The sequence below is a fragment of the Mus musculus genome, chromosome 4 (assembly GCF_000001635.26).
Source record: "Mus musculus strain C57BL/6J chromosome 4, GRCm38.p6 C57BL/6J".
Taxonomy (NCBI): Eukaryota; Metazoa; Chordata; class Mammalia; order Rodentia; family Muridae; genus Mus; species Mus musculus.
In genome coordinates this window covers 25,407,374-25,416,842 of record NC_000070.6, presented here as the reverse complement: position 1 = coordinate 25,416,842, position 9,469 = coordinate 25,407,374, and positions in this window count along the sequence as shown.

Here is a 9,469-nt window from a genome sequence, read left to right as displayed (position 1 = left end):
AATGTATCTTCGGTCTGTCTGAAGTCTGTAGGGTCTGGCCCATCTGTTGTCTGCCTGCTATATGTGTCTCTGCCAGCTTGAATGCTGTCTTCTGATGTTTGACTGTCACTAACAAAGAGATTTGTTTTATATTTGTTGAATAGCACAGAACTAATGACATCCGAAAGGAAAGAGGAATTCTTTGCATAAATCTCTAAGAGAGTTTTTTACAAGGGAAGAAACTGTACTGACCTCTGCAAACAGACCTTATCAAGGTGTATCCACATTGCTTTCAATATTTCTGATGGGTGAATATTTGTTTTAAGGTTTCGTTCAACCTCTTGGCTGTTTTCCACTAATGATTGCCACACAGTTAAACATACACTCTTAGATTACTCTAGGTCAGGGGCATGGGACACCATATAATTTACAGTTAATTTAAGATATATTTTGGCTTAGATTGTAAATGCTGATTACATGGAAAATCCAGAACATAGTAAGACTGGTTACATTGTTCTCTAAATGGGAGGTTAAGCTAGAATAGGCCGAGTGCACCATAGATAGCACTTAATTCTGAACTGCTCTCGAGGAGTGTTATTAACTTATTGTGTGGTTCAGCAAAAATTCAGCCTCTTTAAATGCAAAAGATAGTTTCAAAATATGATATCAGTACAAGACTTGAAAACTCTGTTAGGTTCTCTGAGCCTCCATTTTCAGGCCTGGCTTACCTTTTTGCAACTCTTTCGAGATTTCCATTCTGTACATATTTCAGGCTGACATGTCGTCACCCTGCTTATTTCATCTCTAAGACTTTGATGGCCTCTTTGTCATATCTGAGACCAGCCTGGGACACCTTCCTTTACCTTTCACAAACTCAAGGTTTAGTCCCTGTTGCCCAACATCACAATCCACAGAACTCACACAATAAGACACACTTATGACTCCCCAGTACATACATGCTATTTTCTCTCAGAAGGGCTTTTTACCCATGGCAATCTTTTCACACATTTAGGGTAAACTCTGTCTCTTTATTTTCAAAGTGGCTGCTCCAATTTTTCATCATTTTGACTAAAGCACTTATTAGTTTTCTTACCACATGAAATGAATGCTATCTTACATAAGTGACTTCAACTGTTCATTTCCCTGACACATGAATATTCTTGTCTATATTACTAACTGAATACACACATCTGTATCCACAGATGTGCACATTTTTCCATTCCCTGCTAACTCAGAAAGGTGTTTGTATTCAAAGCTAATGTGTTTATTACATCTTCTCTGAGTCTTTTTCTCATCCTATCTTATTAATTTTATCTGCTTTTAAGCAGAACAGCTTCCCTTTCTTCTGTTTTCTTTGCCCTTAATATTTTTATGGCTATCTTAAAAACTGCAAATGGAGTCCTTCATCCCAATGATGACCATCCTTTCCTCTGCATTTTTGTTGTTGTTGTTATTGGTGTTATTGTGGCTGGAAAAGTCATTTAAAAATGATGTGCACTGTATATTTGCACATTCCCATCATTCTTTTTTGTTTTTTGTTTGTTTGTTTGCTTTTTGAGAAAGGGTTTCTCTGTGTAGTCCTGGCTGACTTGGATCTCACTCTGTAGACCAGGCTGGCCTCGAACTCAGAAATCTGCCTGCCTCTGCCTCCGAAGTGCTGGGATTAAAGGCCTGTGCCACCACCGCCCAGCTCCACCCATTCTTTACTTTTCTAAATCCTGCTTTATTACTTGATCTTCATTTTTTCTTTTTTATTAGATATTTTGTTATTTACATTAATTAATTAATTATTATTACATGTAAATATTAATACTTTATTACATTAATGTTTTCTCCTTTCCTGGTTTCCCCTCCTGAAGCCCCTTATACCATTCGCCCTCCCCCTTCTTCTCTGAGAGTGTTCCCCCACACAGCCACCCACTCCTACTTCCCCACCCTGGCTTTCCCTTACACTGGAGCATGGAGCCTTCCCAGGACCAAGAGCCTTTTCTCCCATTGATGACTAACAAGGCCATCCTCTGCTGCATATGCAGCTGGAGCCATGAGTCCCACCATGTTTACTCTTTGGTTGGTGGTTTAGTCCCTGGGACCGCTGGGGGGTGGTAGTGGTCTGGTTGGTTGATATTGTTGTTCTTATGGGGTTGCAAAACCCTTCAGCTCCTTCAGTCCTGTTTTCCAACTTGATCTTCTTACTCACATTGACCTTGTTAGAATAGAAATGAAGATCTGTACAAGTCCAGGGAATACCTGTTCACATCTGCACCATTCAGCTCCGTCATAACTCTACTGTCTGCCCCTGGTGTAGTCTTCTCCTCCAATCTGTAAGGCAGCAGTCTCTTTGGCCAGCCTTTCACTTGGATGCTTTTTCATAAATTTGGCATGGGCTTTCAGCCAGACTCTCTTCACTGTTTATAAATAGATGGCTTCTCTTAACCATGTTTCTTCCTCCTGTAAAAATGAAATGATAGTTAATGTATAATTCACAAGGTACTAGTGAATGTCAAATGACAAAATATGTAACAAAATGTTTCAAAATATAGAGGTTGAAAATAGTAAGTGGCAGACAATATGTTATAGATACATATATTATATAGTTGCTATTATTATAAATACTGTCATTGCCTTAACCACGTCTTTCTCAAAAATTTTCTAAAGCAGTCCTTTTTTGTTTTTCTTAAGATATAGAGTTCTAGAACCTACTCCAAGGCAGTGCATTGGGATCTTTTGAGTAACACATATTTTAGGAAGTTCCCTGGATGAGCTGCCTGTAGATACATCTGTCATCTCAGGACTTGGGAGACTAAAGAGAGACAAGCAAAGTTCTATGCCAGAGATTGCACAGGGAAACCATGTCAGAAAGAGAAAAGAAGTTCCTTGGATAATTCTTTTGCATAGAGAATTGGAATATTTACTTGGCCTTTCCATCAGCAGGGTGTCTGGGGTCACACGGCCTTGAATTCAAGTCTAAGAATTGAATTTTGAGCACATTACCTCTTTAGTTTTAATTTATACAAGCAGTAGCAGAGCACCATCAACTACTTCAGTTTGTAAGAAGATAAAAGTTTATGATATTAGAAAGGGAGCACAGTATACTTTATGGATACTCAAGAACTATTCAGTCATAAGACAAAAGCAAGAATGAATGCAGATAGGAAGGAAATAATTTGGACTTGGTCTCAGAATGACCAGACAAAGCCTACTCCAAAGATATAGTTTAGGACTTAACTCATTATAGAAATTTCTCTTTTCATAGCAAAAGACAGAAACATGACAGAAGTCATCCAATAGTGATCCGTGGAGGATTTGGGAATGTAGATCATACCTGAAGTAAGGCTTACATAGTTGAAATGATAACACTGCCCTTGAGTTAAAGAAATGTCAGCAAAGAAATGTTGCCAGCATAAATATGGCATAAAAGCAAGTTAATGAGAACCAAGCAAGACCTCAGGAGCCACCACACTCATGCTAGAAAGAGAATGCAGTTAAACAGGGAGAGAATCGAATGCAGGGCGGCCACTGTAGACTGACTTCTAAACAGTGAGGCTTTTCTGGTCATTTTTACATAGTCCACTGTGATTTGTACTGCGCTGGGAGGCCATGTTAGTATCCATGATCTCTACTGAAGCTGGGGAATATGCTGGCGACAGGTTTGTGCTGCCAACCAAGGCTATGTTGCTGCCCAGTGTCATGGATGTTTATGGTCTGTGTTACCTCTGGAGACCAAGTGTCTGTCCATACCCTGAGCTACCACCAGAGGCCATGTTGGTGTCCACAGCTGCCTCTGTGGACAATGTTGGTGTCCTTTGTCCTTCTGTGGCCAAGGGCTTTATTAATATTAATGGCCTGTTACCAACAAAGGCCACATGGATTTTCATAGTCTTTGTTGCTGCCTGAAGCGTGTTAATGTCTGTGTGCCATGCTGCCTCTCTGGGCCATGTTGATGTTTACAACCTGTGCTGCTCCGAAGGACAGGACATGATGGTGTCTGTGGTACAGCTGCAGCTGTGTTGATGTCTAAGCTCTACATTGTCACTGGAGACCATGTTGAGGTCTGTGGTTCTTGCTGACACCGGAGACCATGTGAATGTCTATGATCCATCCTGCTGCTGATCTTTAAAGGGATAAAGGGCAAGGACGCTTCTTTAGCAGAGGTAGCAACTGCAGACTAACAATTGAGAGTGAGAGACATAGAAGGCTTCTGTAACTACCTTTCCTCACTCCTTTAAGCCCCCTCAACCCAAAACACAGTATAAACAAGAAGCCATTGAGGATAACTCCTAAACACTGTGATACCTCACGTCTACCTCTTCGGAGCTGATGGATTTTTATGTGGGTGGGGAAAGAGTCTGTTTTCTTTAAGGGGCTGACCATTGAGAGTTTGATCGTGCTCCAGTGAGTATATGTGCATCACAAATTGAAACCAGTATCTCCTCCTCCTCCTCTTCCTCCTCCTCCTTATTCTTTTCAAGGGAGTTCACAGGGTGGGGGATGGACCAGAAGTAAATGTGATCAGGGTGCATTATATGGAATTTCCAAATAATCAATAAACATATTATGTTGAGAAAATAAATGGATAAAGAGAAAGATGAAAAGAAAATGCTTCTGTGAAGAAGTTATCGAGATTAGATTATAAAAGAAGAGATTTCTAAGTGAAGTTTATACCAATCAATGTTTAAATGATGGCAGCCTAGAATAGCTGGTGATACCTCACTGATACTGAAAGTTCAATTGCAAGAAGAACAGCTGAGTATTCTAATCATTGGCTAGAAGTTCCTGTGATTAATCACCTCCCAATGCTCCAGTGAGCTGGATGCTGTTACAATAACCCAGTAACAGGTAAGAAAACTGGATATAAAGATTATAAAAATAAATCATGTCACAGTTTACAAATATATCACATAGCTACATTACGACATAGACAGTTCCCAGAAACTGAACTTTTAAACACTAGCTATAAAATCCAATGCATCTACACATTTGAACTTGCATGTCTAAAAAAAATTGTTCAATTAGCAAATACAAGGACATTTAAATTTATTTTTTAATTTAAAACCTCTACCAGTTAAAAATAAGCTATTCTGCTGTTTCGCTAAAGGACATTCACTGGAAGGTTTAGTGGTTTTTAAAATCAGTAACAGAATTCTAACAGTAAATGCATCTTAGAGGCTGTCTACTACAACAATGCAACTTTACAAGAGGGTGAATTATGACCAAGGTTAAGGGAATTGTCCAAAGTATAAAGCTCATATTAACTCATGTTAAAAATATATGACTTCTATTTTCTGCTTTATCGCATGGTTCTCTGATTTTTATCACAGAAGAAAGGAAATAACATTTCTGCTATGCTTTTAATAGATGTGTTGGGGTTTTGTCAACTTGACACAAGCTACAGTATCTAAAAGTTCAATTGAGAAAAAAAGGCTTCCTCCATAAGACGAGCCTGTGGGTAAGTCTGGGGATTGCTTTCTTGATTGATGATTGATATAGAAGAGCCCAGTGCACTATGAGGACTATGGTCCTTAAGTATACGGTCCTGAGAGGAAAAAGAAAGGTACTCACTTACACATAAGCCAAGAGCAAGACAGGAGCAGCACTTTCCCATGTCCTGTGTTTCAGTCCCTGCCCTGCTTGCGTTTCTTGCTGTGACTTTCCTCATTGAATAACTGTGATAAGAATATTTAAGACAAACAGGTGCTTCCATCCCCAAGTTACTTTTGATCATGATGTTTAACACAGCTATAGAAACTTAAGCAATAGAGATGAATAATTATTACAGGCACTAAAATGGGAAAATAAATATTTTGCTTACAATATCTAGACACTTGTATGATTAGTTACATCTCTGCCCAAATAGTCCACGATGTTTCCTGTTATGATTAGCAATGAAGCTCATCTTTATAATTTTGACATGTGAATTTACCTGTAGCAGTATTTTAGGTGAGGATTCAACAGCTCTATTTTCCATAGTGAAACAAATCCTTAGGGAATAAATACATATATGTAGTAGGTGTTAGTTACTTCCTGGTAATTAATGAATAACAAGGTCACCCTGGGTCATCCAGAAAGTGCCACAACATGCATCTTGGGGGAGCATCCAGGAGGACTGTGACCTCTTTGCCCTCACCATTATCAAGCACTTTCCCTAGCAGCAGCAGAGTACAGCACTGGCGAAGCCAGGTCATTGTGTTCTCATTGTAGTTTATGAATCACTTCCAGATCCAGAAATAAAGGAAATGAAGCCTGTCTCATGCTTTTAGGTATCAGGGTTTGCTGGACACTTTTGGTACGGTTCCAGGTCCATGTCCCTAGAACAAAGAATGAGCAGAGACACCCAGCTGCAGCAGAAATAGGACATTTATTAAGAGACATTTTTCTTCCGAGGGGGAAGCAGGCCAGAGCAAAGAAAAACCTTAGCAACTCCGAGGACCTCTTGAACAAAGCATGGTTACTATGTTGCTCATTGGCACAATGGATTTTTCTAGAACTCTTTGTTATCTGTATACAACTTCATGTGTCACAGGACTCACTAGCATCTTAAATTTCCACACAGGGAAATATATTTAAATCTCCTTTTGTACTGGCTGGTTTTGTGTGTCAACTTGACACAGGCTGGAGTTATGACAAAGAAAGGAGCTTCAGCTGGGGAAATGCCTCCATGAGATCCAGCTGTGGGGCATTTTTTCAATTAGTGATCAAGGGGGAAAGGCCCCTTGTGGGTGGGACCATCCCTGGGCTGGTAGTCTTGGTTCTATAAGAGAGCAGGCTGAGCAAGCCAGGAGAAGCAAGCCAGGAAGGAACATCCCTTCATGGCCTCTGCATCAGCTCCTGCTTCCTGAACTGTTTGAGTTCCAGTTCTGACTTCCTTTGGTGATAACAGCAATGTGGAAGTGTAAGATGAATAAACCCTTTCCTCCCCAACTTGCTTCTTGGTCATGATGTTTGTGAAGGAATAGAAACCTTGACTAAGACACCTAAAGAGGCAGAATTGTCTCTCTCTTGAGCCAGTCATTCTGGCAGTTTTAGAAAGTCTGAAGGGAGTGGCTTTTCCTCTTTACCATCTTATTTTTCATATGTTAATTTTGTAAGCCTTCTCACAAGCCTTCAGGGCCTCAAGTTCTACTTCCTTTGCTGTCTACTGAAATCCTTGGAATTTGATATACCTTATGCCAGAGAAAGTTCTACATTAATGTCAGAACCAAGTGAGCCAAGACAGTCAAAATAAAGCAGAGTGAACGAATTGGAAGGCTACAGTAGGTTCTGTGCGGGGCCGGGGGGGGGGTGGGGGTGGTGGGGGGTGGTGGAGGGGGGGTAACAAGTCCAAGTAAACCACAAGAATCTATTGTCAGTTCTTTCTCTATAACCACCCCTAGCCACAGGTTAAAACAATAAAAAACAAATGAATTCAAGGATGAAATAATATCCCAGTCAGGACTTTGTAGGAAAAAAAAGCTTGGTTCACTTCAAAATCATTGTTTCGCTGTGTGAGCAATCAATTGAAGGTGAACACATAAGTAACAGAGTTCATAGTAGTGCAGAGGAAGGAAAGAAAGATACAGAGAAGTAGAACATACAGAAAAGATGGGAGGAAAGGCAAAGCACATGTTAAAAGGGAAAGAATTGGGAAAGAATGAAATCAAGCTACCAGGAAGGAACAGATGAAATGCAGCTGTGATGCTCATTAGCTCTTCCTTTAAAATGGAAATTACTTCTGATTTTTGAAATCAAAGTCTGGGTGTTTTCCTGTGGAAATATAGCTGTCTATACTCTAAATAGTCTCTTCCCCAAAAGCAAGAAAATTGGAAAGGATGGTGTAGTTTTACTGTGAGGAATTGAAAATATAGTTTTCCAAACCGCAAGGCATTTCAGTGTTAGTTTCTACAGGAGACAGCTTCCAAACAGCCACATTTCCTAGTCTGATGTAGGCACAAAGCGAGCCTGAGACTTGGTTGCCTAGCAACCCTGCTCTTCACAGGCAGCTGGAGTAAAAGGAAAGACTGGTGCCAAATGGCCTTTCACCTGATTCCTTAGAGGGGACTCTCAGTGAAAGAGTTACTATGCAAGAGCCAAAGGACCCCATGAGAAACTGACAAGATCCCCTCCTCTCTGGTCTCCTTATTTGGGGAGCCACTTGAAGCAGGAGAGTGTTTAATTCCTCCAAAGTTGGTGATGCTTTTGTCTTCCTTTCCTCCTCCTCTGGGTACCACCCTGAAAGAAATGGCTGCAGGCTTTGCATTCTGACATCTAGAAAGGAAATCACTTTAAACATTTTTCTTTAAATTGAGAATTTATAAAAACCTAGGGGGTGGAGAGCTTACACTCCCTTTCCCCGTTAGATTTGCTTTACTAAAATACAGTGATTAACCAGGTAAATGTATGGTGGAAGAATATTAGGAATGGTGGCTGTAAAAACACTATTTTTTTTTTAAAGGGATATCTAGATGTTGATTTGTTTTGAGAATGCTGACTGGCTGGCTGGCTGGCTGGCTGGCTGGCTGGCTATTTTAGTGGACTTGTAAAATGTGCCTGGGGCAATTTATTAAGAGGAAAACCAAGGGCTCTCCAAAAGAATTCATAGAGTCCAGTCCTAAGTGGAAAAATATCCCAGTATCTTTGTAGAAGTTGTGCCTTTGCTGGAAAATTGTTTTTAATAGAAGCTTAATGAGTAATTCCTAATCAGAGGAATTATTTCAAGATCACACAATAGAACAATAGGACAATAAAATGTAAGTGGAAGCCAGCCAGAGCTGCACAAAGTGAAGCTCTGAGGGTCACACCTGGAGTGGTAGATTCTACCCTTTTATGTCCACTCAGCACAGTGATGGGATTCGGAGCTCAAGCCTAAGTGGTGGTGCAGAGCTGTGCCTCTGTCCCTCATGCTGTTAGCTGCATCACGCTGAAGACTTTGCTCAGTGAAGGTGAACAAGTCATCCTATTATAAACAAGCAGAAAATGTTATGCATGTCTTCGTGGTTCGTCTAGAAGCCAAGTAAACCAGTAAACACCTGCCTGTGGAGAGGAGGGGTACTTCTATTAAAAGTTAAGTTGCAGCTCTTCCCAGATTTATGGCTTTTGCTGCTTCTGGGACGCCGACTTGGATATCTACAGATGTGTTGCCTTCTCCGATCTTAAGCCCAGGAAAGGTATGGCAGAATAAAATAAAGCACTGGTGTACCATTCCAGAGATGTTTGGCTGATTAAGTGTGCAAGAAGGTCTATCTCTTCTTTGGAAACATAATTTCATATTCTATATTTATTTTAGTTTGTATTCTATTTTATTCTCTAAATTTTTTAAATAGTCGTTTCTGGTAAGTCATTTACCAAACTGAAGTGGAAAATAATTTTTACTAAAAAAAAAACCCAGCATGGTAATTTGTTTGTGGGACAGGATTTAGAGCCAGTCTCTTAACCTTGATAATAGAAATACCCAAGGAGTTTATCAAAATCAGAGTTTCCAATACCCATATCCCTATCAAGGCTGTAATATTGATTC